The sequence below is a fragment of the Macaca nemestrina genome, chromosome 2 (assembly GCF_043159975.1).
Source record: "Macaca nemestrina isolate mMacNem1 chromosome 2, mMacNem.hap1, whole genome shotgun sequence".
NCBI lineage: Eukaryota > Metazoa > Chordata > Mammalia > Primates > Cercopithecidae > Macaca > Macaca nemestrina.
This window is the reverse complement of record NC_092126.1, coordinates 141,097,874-141,114,581: the sequence shown is the minus strand read 5'-3', so window position 1 is coordinate 141,114,581 and position 16,708 is coordinate 141,097,874. Positions and strand designations below refer to the sequence as shown.

The 16,708-nt window shown below is 38.0% G+C and overlaps 1 protein-coding gene across 11 annotated transcripts in view; it reads right to left on the bottom strand.

The window, feature by feature from the left end:
• The window catches only part of LOC105477607 (contactin 4), a 1,037,214-nt gene that overhangs the window by 711,003 nt on the left and 309,503 nt on the right, over window positions 1–16,708 (bottom strand). For 3 of the 11 annotated variants that reach the window (XM_071092103.1, XM_071092098.1, XM_071092104.1), the window contains one exon: window positions 9,919–9,991. The exons of the other annotated variants lie outside the window; for them this stretch is intronic. The gene's annotated coding sequence lies outside the window, so the exon portion shown is untranslated. The remainder of the gene's footprint in view (window positions 1–9,918; window positions 9,992–16,708) is intronic. 11 annotated transcript variants of the gene reach the window in all.

The following is a 16,708-nucleotide window of genomic DNA, read 5'->3' as shown; positions in this document are numbered from 1 at the left end:
AGTCTCAGGAAGTTCTTTATAGCAGCATGAAAATTGACTAATACAGCCAGTTTTTAGTATTAAGCAATATTGTGTTCATATTTCATTGGGCAAACATATTATAGAAGATGGAAATATGGACAAAATTATTTTTTTTTTCAGTATTTCCAGTTCACTGAAAGATGAAATAGAATTGTTTAAGGGGTGGGGGGAGCAAAAGGAAAACCCTAAGGATTCCAGAAACATTTTTAAACTGAACAGTAAAATATTGTTTTACTGCTAAAACTAAGGGAATAAAAATTAATCATTAATTTATGCTCAAACTGACCTTCTGTTTAGAAGTTCTCAAATAGAATAGATTTCTCTTGCAATCTCCTACTTACTCTTTACCATCCTGTTCCAATGTCACCTTTTCTGTGACGTTTTCCATTTACTTCATGCTTCAAATAACACAGGTCTTATCACAATAAATAGTCATAATCTGTTCATATGATATAAAATATGTAAAAGTGCTTATAAGAAGATCTGGCATATAATGCGTGGTAGTTTTTCCTTCTAAATCTGTAGATTAAGATGAATAATCTGTTCATCTGGTTTTCACTCTGCTTTGACTATTACTTCCTTTGAAACAAGGCTGTGCTTAACAGTATACTGCACAATACTTAGAATTTGGTAGAAACTCCAAAATATCTGTTTAGCAAGTGAAGGAACTGGTGAATAAACAATCATATATACGGCCGGGCACGGTGGCTCACGACCATAATCCCAGGACTTTGGGAGGCCAAGGCGGTCGGATCACGAGATCAGGAGATAAAGACCATCCTGGCTAACATGATGAAACCTTGTCTCTACTAAAAATACAAAAAATTAGCTGGGCGTGGTGGTGGGCGCCTATAGTCCCAGCTACTCGGGAGGCTGAGGCAGAAGAATGGCGTGAACCCGGGAGGCGGAGCTCACAGTGAGCCGAAGATCGCGCCACTGCACTCCAGCCTGGGCGACAGAGGGAGACTCCATCTCAAAAACAAAACAAAACAAAATCATATATACATGATTTCAGTTAAGCACATGCGAGTTTGGATTTGACTCAGTCTTAAGGTAGAAAATGATTTGTCTTAAATCATACCAATAAAAATCTCTCCATGTTTATATAACTTCTATCAGAAACTACAATTGTTTATAACAGATACAACACCAATTCCAGAGAAGAACTCCTAAATGAACATTGGAGTATTACACACTACATATATAATGTTGTGCATTAAACGTTGTAATAATTACATAGCTGTGTGCAGTTCTCTCCAATCAGATAATAAGCCCATCTGTAAAAACTCAATTGACTCTACCTGTAAACTCAGATCCAGCTAATTAAATGGTGCAGATGTATCAAATCTTACAAAGTTACCATTTTATTACATGAGAGGGCTGTCATAGGTTGATTAAAATCTGCAAATAAATATTTACAATACTTCATTTGGAGAAGATAATTGTTTTACTTGGATGAGGTGAAAAGGCTCAGAATGATTAAAATATTTGATATAACTATGATATACTCATAAATCCACCAGTAGCACCTAACCGCAACTGGAGGCCAGGAAAAAGTACACTGTAGAGGCTCACGTAATTGTGAGAGAGAAAACCTCCTGCTCCTGAATACACACCCTGCATCGGACTAGCCATATTTCTTCATTTATGACATCCTCTGGTATTTTATAAAAGGAACTTAGTCTCCTTGATCAAGTACTATATTGGGAATAAAAAATAATTTCTACAAAACTCCAGTATTGTAATTCATTATATATAACCGATAAATTGACACTAATAATACCATTTTAGCTGCTTGATGAAAAATGACTTTGCACTTTAGTGCTGATTTGTGTTGCCATTATTTACCATTAATTTTCACTTATACATGGTAATAGGAAAAGCAATGGTGTGGGGAATATGAAATAGGAGATCATCTAAAATCATTTTTAATTGGTTCTGGAGAGCATATCCTCCTTATTTTTCCCTCAGCAAGTTTACACTATTAATTGTTCAGTTTTGATTACAATTAAAACTTATTCCAATCACCCAAGAGCATTCTAGGTGCCAGAGGTAAGTAAAGAGAATTCTCATTTTGCTATAGCTTAATCCTAAAGATATTAAATGCTTCAGGAAATAAGAAGAAAAGAATATTTGCTGAGTGCTTCATATGCCAAGCACTGGTTAAGTGCTTTTAAATATGCTGTCATTTCATCCCTATTATCCTGCAAGGTAGGTGTTACTGTCTGCATGTTGTAGTTGCAAAAATTGAGGCTCAAAATGGAAAGGTTACTGAAGGTCACAGAAACTACCAAGACATTCCTCAAACTGTTAAGTGGACTGTGATACACATCTTAAATAGATAGAAATATTGTATCCTTTTTTTTTTGTCAAGTATCCTATAGATAAGGCTAGAAGAAATTGTTAGAAATCAAAAGAAATGATTTTGGTGCAGTTGACTTTCCCTCACCCAAACTAAGTAAAATGTCACATAGGGGTACACGGATGTTCCCAATCCACTGATGCTGCTGCATAGGTTTATAAAACCAAACAATACGTGTAGAATTCATATATTTTATTACATAAAAGACAGTAACTGCAGTTATTTTAAAAACTTCTAAATGAAATATGATGTATTCTGCAGAGTATTATTTTGGAAATTCATTCAGTACCCCAGTATTTAAATTTATAGGCATTAAAGCATGATACCAAATACAGGATTAAGAAGATGATAGCAATTTATAGCAGTTAATCGAAGCTAAATTACGTGTTGCAGGATCATATAGTTGGAATTGGACACTATTTATTTTTGCATTGAGAAAGGACACAGACTGCTCACTGGAAAGGTCCTTAATAAATCTAAGTTTTATTCTCATTTATTCCCTTTAGCCCAAGTTACTCATCTTGTTGCTGAAAATATACTCTCAGCTGTCAAAATTTTAGTATCAATCAACAATCTCTCTGCAGCCTGGATTTTGCTTTGCAAAAGCTTGGCTGGAAAATAGATAAATCTGTGTTTCTGTGTATGTTTATGTTTACAATACCTACTAGAGCTGAAAACTAGACAGCGATAGTGAATTAAGGCTATGTATGCAGTAATTTTCAGTTAAGTGAACAAAACAGCATGGAATCAACATAACAAATATTAGTCCCTTAAGTTGGTATAATACAATCAACAGAATTTAGCTTTTAATTCCAACACTGTTACAAACTATATTGTCCTTAAGCAAGTAACCCACCTAAACTGAAGTTCATTTTGTTCAGGTCTGAAATAAGAAGGTAGACTATTAATTTCTATTCTGAAAAGTACAGTGATTCTGGATATGAAAACAGTATCTTAACATCATAGCTACTTATGTATGGTCTGTGGGTCACCAGCATCAGGATCACCTAGGTCTTGGTTAGAAATGCAAAATCTCAGGTACCATACAGGCTTCCTAGGGCAGAATCTGCATTTGTAACAAGATTCCTAAGTGATCTGTAACCACTTTAACTTTGAGAAGTACTGGTCTAGTTATCAAGTTGTAGTAATAAGCACCATACCATCTAATCTGCATAAATCTTATTGTGTTGACAGTCCTGGAATTTCTAGTAAAAATGTGCTAGTCTTTAACAGTATCTAAATGTCTCTTATAAAAATTTATTCTGCTTAGTTAAGAAGCTAGATATTGTGAAAAAGTCCAAAGCCAAAGACAGCATCTATTCCCTTATCCCTGACTTTTTAAGCTGTAAAGCACTTTGCCTGCAATAAGTTCCTGACCAGAGCTGAAAAAACAAAGTAACTGTGTCACAGGTGTTTGAACAAGAGCAACTCCGTCTTGAAAAGGGGCTGGGTAAAATAAGGCTGAGATCTACTCGGCTGCATTCCCAGGAGGTTAGGCTTTCTTAGTCACAGGATGAGATAGGAGGTTGGCACAAGATACAGGTCATAAATACTTTGCTGATAAAACAGATTGCAGTGAAGAAGCTGGCTGAAATCCACCAAAACCAAGATAGTGAAGACAGTGACCTTTGGTTGTCCTCACTGCTCATCATATGCTAATTATAATGCATTAACATGCTAAAAGACACTCCCACCAGCACCATGACAGTTTACAGATGCCATGGCAACATCAGGAAGTTACCCTATGTAGTCTAAAAAGGGGAGGGACCCTCAGTTCCAGGAATTGACCATCCCTTTACTGGAAAACTCATGAATAATCCACCCCTTGTTTAAAATATAATCAAGAAATAACCATAAAAATGGGCAACCAGCTACTCATGCCACTGCTCTGCCTATGGAGTAGCCATTCTTTTATTCCTTTACTTTCTTAATAAAATTGCTTTCACTTTACGGACTCTTCTTGAACTCTTTCTTACGTGAGATCCAAGAACTCTCTCTCACAGTCTGGATTGGGACCCCTTTCCAGTAACAACTGTTCTCCCCACCAATAGCTAGAAATGACATGAGCAACAAGAAATGGAAACACTGATACCTGTGTATTGGATTTTCTTTGGTACAGGATTAGCAGGTGGGAAACACCCAGCCAATCAAGGTAAAAAGCACCCAGGCAACAACTGAGGGGAGGTCTAGAAGGCAGGAAGGAAGTGGCTTCCAGATGTTAATTGTTATATACTAAACAGAGATAAACCCTGCCCATTCTGCAATTTGAATTAGAACACAATTGAGCATTGGTGGCAATTTCCTGAATGTATTTTAAAAAACCTTTGGGTTGTCTGACAAGAATGCAACTCTTTCTTTTAGGAGCTCCCGGTTTTTCTTTGTACTAAAAACTGGAGCAGGAGATTTTTCTCATTGTGGAATTTCTGGTTAGGATACAGAGACCCAATCCAGTGGGTCATGTTAGTCCAGAGCTGGGATGGCCAGTATCAACTGAATATATACTAATGTAGAAAGAAGAAACTGCAAAGATAAAAGAAAATACCTTCAGGGGTTGGAGGAGGGTGCAGGAGGGGGTTGGGGAAGAAGAGAGAATGCTAATTGCCCACAGGGTCCCTGAAATAGGTCCCAGAAATACAGAAAGGTAACCTTTGCTCTTGACCTGAACAAAGCTGTAATTCATAGCTGTAAGTTATATGAGATTCCTTGTATCCTTCCAATAAACTAAATTCTTGTTTGGATTAAATTAAGAGAGTTTCTGTTTCTGACAACTGAGATTTCTTGGCCAAGACATTGATCAAACGTGTGCAATGACAGCATATTTATGTTCCATATTTTTATACAGACCAAAAGTTCCTTGAGATCAACACTGTAATTTTAGCTCATTGATTGACTCGCTAGGTGATCTTGAACAAAACCTAATTCTTTACATTTCTGTATTCCTGTCCTTAAACACGAACAAAATTCTATCACAATGCTTTGACATAGGTCAGAAGTTAGGAGAAATGCTGAAGCTACTTGAGAAATAGGCATACTGCGCATAATTCAAGGTTGTTACTAAGCAGATGCTAGCTTTGGGGCATTCACAGCAGTTCTGGCAACTTTAAATAGCTAATACAGCTTCTGAGGCTGCCCGGCTACTGACACAGCAGGGCTTATCCACTGGGAGGCTATGACTCACTTATTCTCCCAACTCCTGGATGTAATCTGACACAATGTATCCCCAAGACACTTCCTGCTGCTAATGCTTCTATTTCTGTCTTGGAGCCTTTTAATTTGTATTTTCCTCAAATAGTTTATGCCTGCTTGTCAAGTGGGATTCTCACCTCACTTGGAACTCCTGGCTCTTTGATAAGGAAGAGAGTAGGTGGCAGGGAGAGCTAACATGCCACAGAAACCCGTGTAAGCAATCAACAGCTTCCTTACAGCCAAGTGTGATTTTTTTTTTTCTGCAATACCAGCTGAAAGCACTACAGCACAACTGTCTCCTGCTAATATCAGATTCTCATACACAAAGTCCCTATTAGTACTTCACTACAACTAGTTGCTCTGACATCACTCTGGTGGCTGCATTTCTTGAAGCCTATTTATGTAACTCCTTGCACTTCAGGTTCAAAATATTCAGGTTTTTGGGTTTTTTTGTTTTTGTGGGGTTTTTTTTGAGATGGAGTCTCGCTCTTGCCACCCAGGCTGGAGTGCAGTGGCACCATCTCGGCTCGCTGTAACCTCTGCCTCCCGGGTTCAAGCGATTCTCCTGCCTCAGCCTCCTGAGTAGCTGGGATTACAGATGCCTGCCACCCACGCCCAGCTAATTTTTCTACTTTTAGTAGAGACGGGGTTTCACCATGTTGGCCAGGCTGGTATCAAACTCCTGACCTCAGGTGATCCACCTGCCTCAACCTCCCAAAGTTCTGGGATTACAGGCATGAGCCATCGTGCCCAGCCCAAAATATTCAGGTTTTAGTCAACTGTAGCAATATGAGAAGTGATTATGAATTCTGACCCTGGAGTCAAGATAGAATTGAAGGGGAATCCCAACTCTGCCACAGATTTACACTGAGATATTGGGAAGCTTATGTAACCACTCTGAAATTCAGGTTTTTTAATCAACAAGATGAAGAGATGTTATGAGATGTTGGAACCCGCCTTAGGTTACATGGTAAGAAAATGTGTTTATAACGATTAGGATTAATCCTTATATGCCTAGTATATCATATTGAAAGGTGACAACATGCTAGCAGCCCTCACTCTTGGTGCCTCCTCGGCCTCAGCATCCACTCTGGCCGCACTTGAGGAGACCTTTGGCTCGCCATTGCACTGTAGGAGCCCCTCTCTGGGCTGGCCAAGGCCAGAGCTGGCTCCCTCTGCTTGCAGGGAGGTGTGGAGGGAGAGGCGTAGGTGGGAACCAGGTCTGCACTCTGCGCTCACAGGCCCAGTGAGGGGCTTAGCATCCGGGCCAGCAGCTGCGGAGGTTGCGTTGGGTCCCCCAGCATTGCCGGCCAGCATGCACCTAGCTTGAATTCTCGCAGGGCCTCAGCCACCTTCCCACAGGGCAGGGCTCAGGACCTGCAGCCTGCCATGTCCCAGCCCCTGCCTCGGCCGTGGGCTCCTGCACGGCCTGAGCCTCCCCAAGGACTGCTGCACCACCCGGTTCCATCAACTGCCCAGGGGCTGAGGAGTACAGGTGCACAGCACGGGAATGGCAGGCAACTCCACCAGCAGCCCTGCTGCAGGATCCACTAGGTGAAACCAGCTGGGCTCCTGGGTCTAGTGGGGACTTGGAGAACCTTTATGTCTAGCTAAGGGATTGTAAATACACCAATCAGCACCCTGTGTCTAGCTCAAGGTTTGTAAATAGACCAATTGGTACTCTATATCCAGCTAACCTAGTGGGGACTTGGAGAACTTTACTGTCTAGCACTCTGTCTAGCTACAGGATTGTAAACGCACCAATCAGCACTCTGTATATAGCTCAAGGTTTGTAAATGCACCAATCAGTGCTCAGTGTCTAGCTAATCTAGTGAGGACTTGGAGAACTTTTATGTCTAGCTAGAGGATTGTAAATGCACCAATCAGCACTCTGTGTCTAGTTCAGCACCTGTGTCTAGCATACCTTTAATGCACCAATCAGCACCCTGTCAAAATGGTCCAATCAGCGCTCTGTAAAATGGACCTATCAGCTCTCTGTAAAATACACCAATCAGCAGGATGTGGGTGGGGCCAGATAAGGGAATAAAAGCAGGCTTCCCAAGCCAGTCAGTGGCAACCGCAGTACCCTTCCACACTGTGCAAGCTTTGTTCTTTCACTCTTTACAATAAATGTTGCTGCTGCTCACTCTTTGGGTCCACACCATCTTTAAGAGCTGTAACACTCACCAAGGAGATCAAGAGTCTCATTCCTGAAGTCAGTGAGACCACAAACCCACCAGACGGAAGAAACTGCGGACACATTTGAGCATCTAAAGGAACAAACTCCGGGCTACCATCTTTATGAACTGTAACACTCACCGCGAGGGTCCGCAGCTTCATTCTTGTAGTCAGCAAGACGAAGAAGCCACTAATTCCAGACACAATATATGCTCTGAATATATAAGCTGTCATTATTATCATGAAGTGAGGACTCCTTTATGTTTTGTTTTGTTTTTGTTTTTTTGAGACGGAGTTTCGCTCTGTCGCCCAGGCTGGAGTGCAGTGGCACGATTTCAGCTCACTGCAAGCTCTGACTCCCAGATTCACGCCATTCTACTGCCTCAGTGTCGCAAGTAGCTGGGACTACAGGCACCCACCACCACACCTGGCTAATTTTGTTTTTGTATTTTTAGTAGAGATGGGGTTTCACCGTGTCAACCAGGATGGTCTGGATCTCTTGACCTCATGATCTGTCCACCTCAGCCTCCCAAAGTGCTGGAATTACAGGCGTGAGCCACCCCACCCAGCTTGTTTGTTTTTATTATTTTAATTGATAAATCATAATTGTATACACTTATAAGTAAAATGTGATATTTTGATATATGTAAAAATCGGAAATGATTAAACTGAGCTAATTAACATATCACCTCACCTCCATTTTGTGCTTAGACATTGAAAATTGACTCTTATGTTGAAATATACATTAATATTGATTATAGTCGCTTCGCTATGCAATAGATCTCAAAACCTATTCCTCTTGTGTATACGTGAAACTTTGTACCTTTTGATGAACAACTCCGCATTCCCTCCCCCTTTCAACCCTCAACCTCAGTAACCATCGTTTTACTACTTCTATGAGTTCAGTTTTTTAGAGTTCATAAACAGTAGTCCCCTCTTATCTATGGTTTGCTTTCTGGAGTTTGTTACTGCAGTCAGCCACATTCCAAAAAATATTAAGTGGAAAATTCCAGAAATAATTCATAAGTTTTAAATTCTACACCATTCCGTGTAGCATGAAGAAATCACACTCTTTCCTACTCCAGGGGGAATGTATCTACTTCAGATAAAGGGGAATAAGTGAGATGATACATATTTGCTTTCTGTTTTCAAAGCATGAGAATTCCGTTCTCTGTTTCTTTCGAATACAACTAAATATCCACTTCTTTGGTGCGATTAAGGTCACCCTTGTCCCATCTTTGAGGGAGAAAAAAAACTGGAAAAGTATGTTCTCTCCTGCATGCTGAACATCAAGACTTTGGTTTTGTGTGAATCTGTACCACTTTTAACCAAGCATTTCTGCGCCTAAGTTTCCTGCACTACAAAATGAGATTTGGTCTGGATGTTATCTGGGGTACATTTTACTTATGGTGTTCTATGAGTTTACTCTTTCTAGTTTGACTATTAGATGATCTCACATTGATGGCAGAAGTTGTATGATATAGTTCTCCAATTATACAATAAACAGAACTTGAGCTTCAACAGTCAATATGGTTGAAGCAAACTCAATCTAGGATCGTTTACTAACACAGAATCACTAAAACAAGGGACATTGTACAGAACAAGTACATTGTACAGAAATTAAAGTATATATGTTGGGCCATTTTCATTGCAGACTATATCGTGTGTTGGGAGGCTGCATTAATCAGAATTATTTAGGCTTTGCTAGAGTAATCCAGGAATATAGTAAATGGCTTCAAACATTAAAGTTTTCTCTCTCGTACTCATGCATAATCTGGTACCGTTTGCCTGCTTTGCTCCCCATTTTCCTTTGTTACATTTGCCTTGCTTAAATTTTCGTTGGTTAGTGAGACATTTAGATAGTTCCTGATTAAATTCAATTTATAAGCATCAATTAAATATTGATTGAGAGCTATTCATTTCTCGCTATTTCATGAACAAAAACTTAATGAAGAGACATTACAAGGTATTTAGGCCCTCAGTGAATAACAGCTTTAGAAGTGCCTGGAAAAAAGAAAAAAGAACCACTCCTAGAATTCTACTCTATTCTTTTCTTTATTTAAGTATACTTATTATGTGTTTATCTTACACTAGTACAGAGCACTTTACAGCAATTGCTTGGCCCTTTTGTTCAGAATTATTAGCGTCAAGACAAATCTGTCCTTGTGTACCTTTTGATGCTCCTTTTATTTCACTGCCATCAACCACTTGGTGGAAGTTTTTATTTTCCTGTTATTTTTCTCCCTGCGGAGTAAAGATGAGGTTAAGAAGATTATTCAGCAGCTGTGTCCAATCACCTGCTCTCCTAATCCTTGGTTTTTACACTCTTAAAGAACACTGCTGGGGATACCTTAGGTTCTGTCATTACCAACATGGTTAATCCTGTACTTCCCTAAGACTTGGCATCTACCTACTTTGAAGACAGCTGTGACTATGGCTCTCCTTTTAAAACTTCATTCTCCTAGCAAGGATCTAGTTAGATTACATCTTACCTCTAATCTTTTATTTCAAAGGTGGATGAAAAGGTAAAACAACCACAATGACTTCTCTAAGACACATTCAGTCCTTGACCTTTGAGACAAGTGCCTGTCTCACTTCAAAATACATTTTAATGGCAAGGGTGGATTGCTCTAACTCTATGCCTTGTCCCTCACAGGCTCAGAGACATGTTAACATCATCCTGTTGTATGATATTTCATCCTGTTCATGTAAAGTTGACTGTTGTTTCTCTTCAATTTCAGGGCACCAATCCTCAGGTTTAAGCTTCTCCAATTTCTCTAGCTTGTTTCAGGTTGTTTCAACATTCTCAATGTGATATATAGGTCCATCAGTACTCCAAGATCTTAGTCCACTTTGCATTGGTATGTCTCCACTGGGTAAGATTATCCGAGTCCATGTGTTTGCAAAATCATAGCTATGCTACTATTCTGCAGATAGTCCATCATTCTCTACAAGCTTGGATTTTTAATAAATTTTCTCTACAAGTTCAAACAAATGTATCATTTTTACATTTTCCTTAAAATTGTCATGGATAAAACATGAACTGACAGCAATTCATTGGCAACCTGGGTAATATCTGTTAGTATATCTTTGACTGTGATGCTCAAATCATGCAGTCTGATTCTGTGACCACTTTTAAAGAGGATACTCCAAAGGGAATTACACTGTGTTCTTCTGGGTGATTTATGAAGTTTACAGTCCTTCATATCACGTGCAATCAGAAGGGTTATTTTGTACTAAATGTTCCAAAGACTGTTTTGCAATTTTGACAAGCTACTATGTGTCTTAGTTTAAACATGAAAAGGTTAAAAATGCACCCTAATTTCTTTTTCTATATGTAAAAGGCAGTAGTGCAGGTTGACTTCAGAAGGCCATTTGAAGAAAAAAAATATGTCAACAAGCACTTTGTTAATACTAACTCTTGAGACTCTTAAAATGACAAACATAATTGCATTCATTTCTAGGTATAGTAAGATATGATGGTTCTTTACATACAGGTGCATATAAAATATTGCAAACCAAACCAGTTGGGGTAAAACATTTACTGCAATAATGTAAATTTTAAAAGATTTCAGCTGGAAATAATTAAAGAATCAAATATTACAGTACTGGATACAAAGTTGTATCTTTCCTAAAAGCTTGTCATATTTAAACTCGCTTAGCTTGGAGAAGAGAATGCATTTATCTAAGGCATATAGTTTCAACTTCTTATTTTATAGATGGGGACGCTTGAGCCCAAGAAAGTTTAATGATTTGTCTAACAAGACACAACTGATTAATATCAAAATGGAAAGACGACAAGAGACCTGGTATTCTTGTTTTTCTTCCTATTAGTTCATATTGAGATATGAGTCATAGGGTTAGAAGAGCATTGTGGATAATGTAATTTGAATTTTTTTTTTATAGGCTAGGAAGCTGATGTTAGAAACTTCCAGTTTTGAAAACATAATGAACCCAGCTAATATAGACCAATGACCGACCACCTAAAGGCACAGAAAAATAATGAATATAATATAAGTAAAACAATTTTTAAAAATCTATCAAATTTAAGGAAAGGAAATGGAATGCTGAAGGTCTTATTAAGAAACAGAGGAACTGAAGACTCTGCAATAAGTTTTAGTGAATGTGGTGGTGGTTCAGGGACAGGGTGGTTCTCACTACAGAACTGAGGGCTGGTGAGCCAGGGTATCGATGGCTCACTAAATAGCCATCAATTCTATACCTTCTATAAAGGTATAGAAGAGACAGGAAACATAATCTTCCAAGCACAGGGAGATTAATCTAAAGTCCCTATATAAAACACAGATTCCCTAAATCCATGGAAAGAAGCTAGAAAAATGATGCAAATGGCCTCAACAAGAAATAAGGAATTCTGTTGTCTTTGGACTCGATGTGACCCCTGTAAGAAATAAAAACCTCATGCCTGGGCCAAGTGTAAGTATATGATCTAATTTACTGTACTTATAAAATGCACAAAGTTAACAAAAACTGATATGTTACCTTTTATATCCTAAAGACTCAAAAAAAAGCACAAGCAGAACCACTCTTGGGGAATGCTGTCACAACAGAGTTCACAGCATTCCCAAAGGAAGGAAATATTTAAATAAGGTGGGCTCAAAATATAAAATTACAAACTATATGTGGAAGAAAAAAACCTAACATGAAAAACTTCAGTTGGCACAGTAAAAAGAAACATACAGTATAAGTACTAAAAATAATAAAAGATTAATGAACATGAGGAGAAACTAAGAGTATGTAAAATAATTACAAATAAAAAGGAACTGAATTCATGATAAAGCAAGAAATCATGACTTAAAAAAAAAAGATAAACCAAAAACAGCTTCTAAAAATTAAAACCAGAAATTGAAATTAAAAAAAAAAATGAACATTTGTAATAGCCATGCAGTGCTTTTCATAAATATTACAGTTCTCCTTTATTTCCAGGTGCATATTAAGATTGTATTTCCTGGCCGGGCATGGTGGTTCACGCTTGTAATCCCAGCACTTTGAGAAGAAATTACGAGTATGTAAAATAATTACAAATAAAAAGGAACTGAATCCATGATAAAACAAGAAAACATGACTTAAAAAAAAAAAGATAAACCAAAAAGAGTTTCTAAAAATTAAAACCAGAAATTGAAATATATATATATATATAAAAGAACATTTGGAGTAGCCATGCAGTGCTTTTCATAAATATTATAGTTCTCCTTTGTTTCCAGGTGCATATTAAGATTGTTATTTCCTGGCCGGGCATGGTGGCTCACGCTTGTAATCCCAGCACTTTGGGAGGCCCAGGTGGGCAGCTCACCTGAGGTCAGGAGTTCGAGACCAGCCTGGCCAACACAGTGAAACCCTGTCTCCACCAGAAATACAAAAATTAGCTGGATGTGATGGTGGGCACCTGTAATCCCAGTTACTCGGAAGGCTGAGGCAGGAGAATCACTTGAACCTAGGAGGCAGAGGTTGCAGTGAGCCGAGATTGTGCCACTGCACTCTAGCCCGGGCGAAAGAGCGAGACTCTCTCAAAAAAAAAAAAGAAAAGAAAAGGTTGTATTTCCTTACAGTCTTTGGAGTCATCTATTGGCTTCTTTTGCTGGTGGAATATGAGGAAAAATGATATGTGTCAATTCTGGGAGGAAGCTTTCTGAGCCAGTTTATGATTCCACAGGTTCTCTTTATTTTGCCTTCGCATTCCCAGATGGTGCCTCCATCAACACAGAGGTCCCCTGTTAACTTTCATTGAGAAAGTTGCATGAAAGAGAAATAAACTTTTCTTGTTTTAATCCATGACACTTGGGGCTGTTTGCTAACGCAGCGTGAACAAGGCATCCTAATGATACAAAAGTTAAGTAGCAGAATAGACACTGATGAACAACATATTTAAAAACTGAAGGAATCTAGAGGGATTTTCTTATAATGCAAAATGAAGACAAAGAAAAAAGTGAAAGGGTAGCTAGGAGTTATGAATAGGAGAAAGAAACAGACCGAAATATGTTTAAGAATGCAGAAAAGAGACAACAAAAATAATCTTAGAAATACCAATATTCACATAAATAATAAATGAGAATTTTCCACAACTGGAAAAAAGAAGTGTGTCCTGAGGTTGAAAAACAGAATAGCATAAGAGAAGAACTAAACATAAATGCATACTTGGACATATCATTGTGGAACTGCAGAACTCCAAATGTAAGAAATATCTTAAAAGTGAACACAGAAAAAAGATCACATACATAAGAATATCAATTTGACTAACAGCAGATTTCATTATCTGTAGTAATAAAGGATAGAAAACAATGGAACAATATATTTATGGTATTGAGAGGGAAAATACCATCAACTAAGAATTACAATCCTAGCTTAACATTATTCAAAAATAACAGCAAAAGAATAATACTTAATAATACACAAAAATTAAAGAACTTACCATTAACAGAAGCTACTAAAAATTTAATGGGTACCTTGAGCAAAAGAAACTTAACACTCAAAGGAAGTGAGATGCTGGAAGCAGTGATGAGAAATAAACTGGTCAATATATAAGAAAACCTATGTAAGTTAAGCGTTGACTGTATTAAATATAATAATAATTACTAAGAGGAAGAAAAAGTTGAACTAAAATAATATGCATAGAAGAACAACTTGGAACTTCGAGTGATACAATTTGAGTTAAAGAATTTTAGATCTTATTTGGGAATATTATTAAATTTGACTTTGCTAAGGTTAAAATTTGGTGGAGCACACTAAAAATGGAAACAGTGAAAAATCCGAAATAATAATAAGAAATAACGGAATTAAGAAAATCAGTTAATTTAGTAGAAGGTGGAGAAACATTTAGAAACAACCTGATACAAAAATAAGGTGATGGAAAGAATGTTAACAATATTTCAGGAATCAAAATAAGTGCAAAAAAATTCAGCTCCCTTAGTAAAAAAAAAAAGGGGGAGAATTCACACTGAAAAAAAATCCAACTACACGCTGCTGAAAGGAGAAACACCTAAAATTACACATAAAGGCTGGAAACAAATTAGAAGGGAAATCTCAGGCATATTTAATTTAAATGAAGTAATATTTTGTCAACAAACATTACCAGGAATAAAAACAGGATCATGCCATAATGGCCCAAGGATTAATTCATCAAATTAATAGAAACTCGGTGCCCATTCATGATAAGTAGCCTATGAGAGGGTCACACAATAAATTAGTTGTGGTGCAGAACTATAACCTCTGCTTCCCGATCATAATATTCTCTTCCTTTCCTTTACAGCACTTAGCACAATATGTATTTTTTCTATTTGTATGTTATTGGTCCCCCTATTAGATAGCAAACTCAAAATTCCAGGGGATTTACATATATTATTTGGCACCATATCACCTGGTCCTAATACATGTTCTGGCACCTACTTAGCCTCCCAAAAAATAGTTTTTGGGAGAACAAATGACACTCATGCTCCTGATATTCTAGCTATTCAACATAGCATAATCCTTTCCATTAACCATAAGGAAAAGCATTAGCATCACTTGGATCAAATGGAGCAATTCATATACATACTCTTTTCATAATTAAGATTAAAAATTTCTGCTTAACATTACAGCTTATAAAATACTTCACAGAATAACACAATTATCCTTTATATTTCCAATTATAATTTTCATTTCAATTTCTAAAAACAAAGGTTTTTTAAAAAGAATCTCTAAAATGTGACTGAAAGGATAAAAAAATCATAAATAATAATAATGATGGACAATCGAATCACATTTTCAGGCAGTGCTTATTTTCTTATTGGCAGCAGCTTAAATTGTATTCAGAAGCATATGCATGAAACATTCTAATATAAGGCCACAGGGATGTGTTCTCTTAGTTCTAACATCTCACTTACAGTATGTTAATACTCTTCTCTCAGCACAGGTAATGTTACCTCTGCTAGGGAAGGCTCTGTCAACTACCAAGAGAACATAGAAAGAATAAAACTCATGTTTCTCTGTCACCTATTTCCCTGTTACATCAAAAGTCCCTCGGGGGCTGATTAAATTAATTAAGTGCCAACAGAAATTCTAGCCATTATTTTCTTTCTGGCTAAGATGCCAGAAAGAGAAAAGCCAACCCTGGAACAGTTGAGCTGCCAAAAATCTAATGTGATAGCCTAATATTTACAACCAAATAATACTAATTACAAAAGTATCAATTATGGAGGGTCTATTTCCTAACTGGCACCACAACAGGTTCATGACATTTATTTTTCCTAAGCTAACAAAAGGGCTAATCAGTACCCTTATTTCACATTTTGAGAAATAAGAGAGAGGTATTCAGTGAAATATTTAGAATACAAACTCATTCCTGTCTGACCCCATCATTCAGAATCTCAGCATGAAACTATGAATCCTGACATTTAAAAATTTGACTTGGGCCAGGCACCGCAGCTCATGCTTGTAATCCCAACACTTTGGGATGCTGAGGTGGGCAGATCATGAGTTCAGGAGTTTGAGAGCAGCCTGGTCAACACAGTGAAACCCCATCTCTACTAAAAATACAAAAATTAGCTGGGCGTGGTGGCAGGCACCTGTAATCCCAGCTATTCAGGAGGCTGGGGCAGGAGAATCGCTTGAACCCAGGAGGCAGAGGTTGCTGTAAGCCGAGATCACGCCCCTGCACTCCAGCCTGGGCAAAAGAGCTAGACTCCATCTAAAAAAAAAAAAATTTGACCTGGCCTTTGCCCTTGGCAGTCAGGTCGGACAGGACTCTCAGGCGGGCAGTGTGCATGGATTTGAATGACAATCTGCTTATTTTGTTATATCGCTGATACAGTTTGGATGTCTGTCAATCCCAAATGTCATCTTGAAATCTGACACCTAGATTGGAGGTGGGGCCTAGTGGGAGGTGTTTGGGCCACGGAGGAAGACTGTTCATGAATGACTCAGTGCCTTTCCATGGGTAATGAGTAAATTCCTGCTGTATTAGTTCAT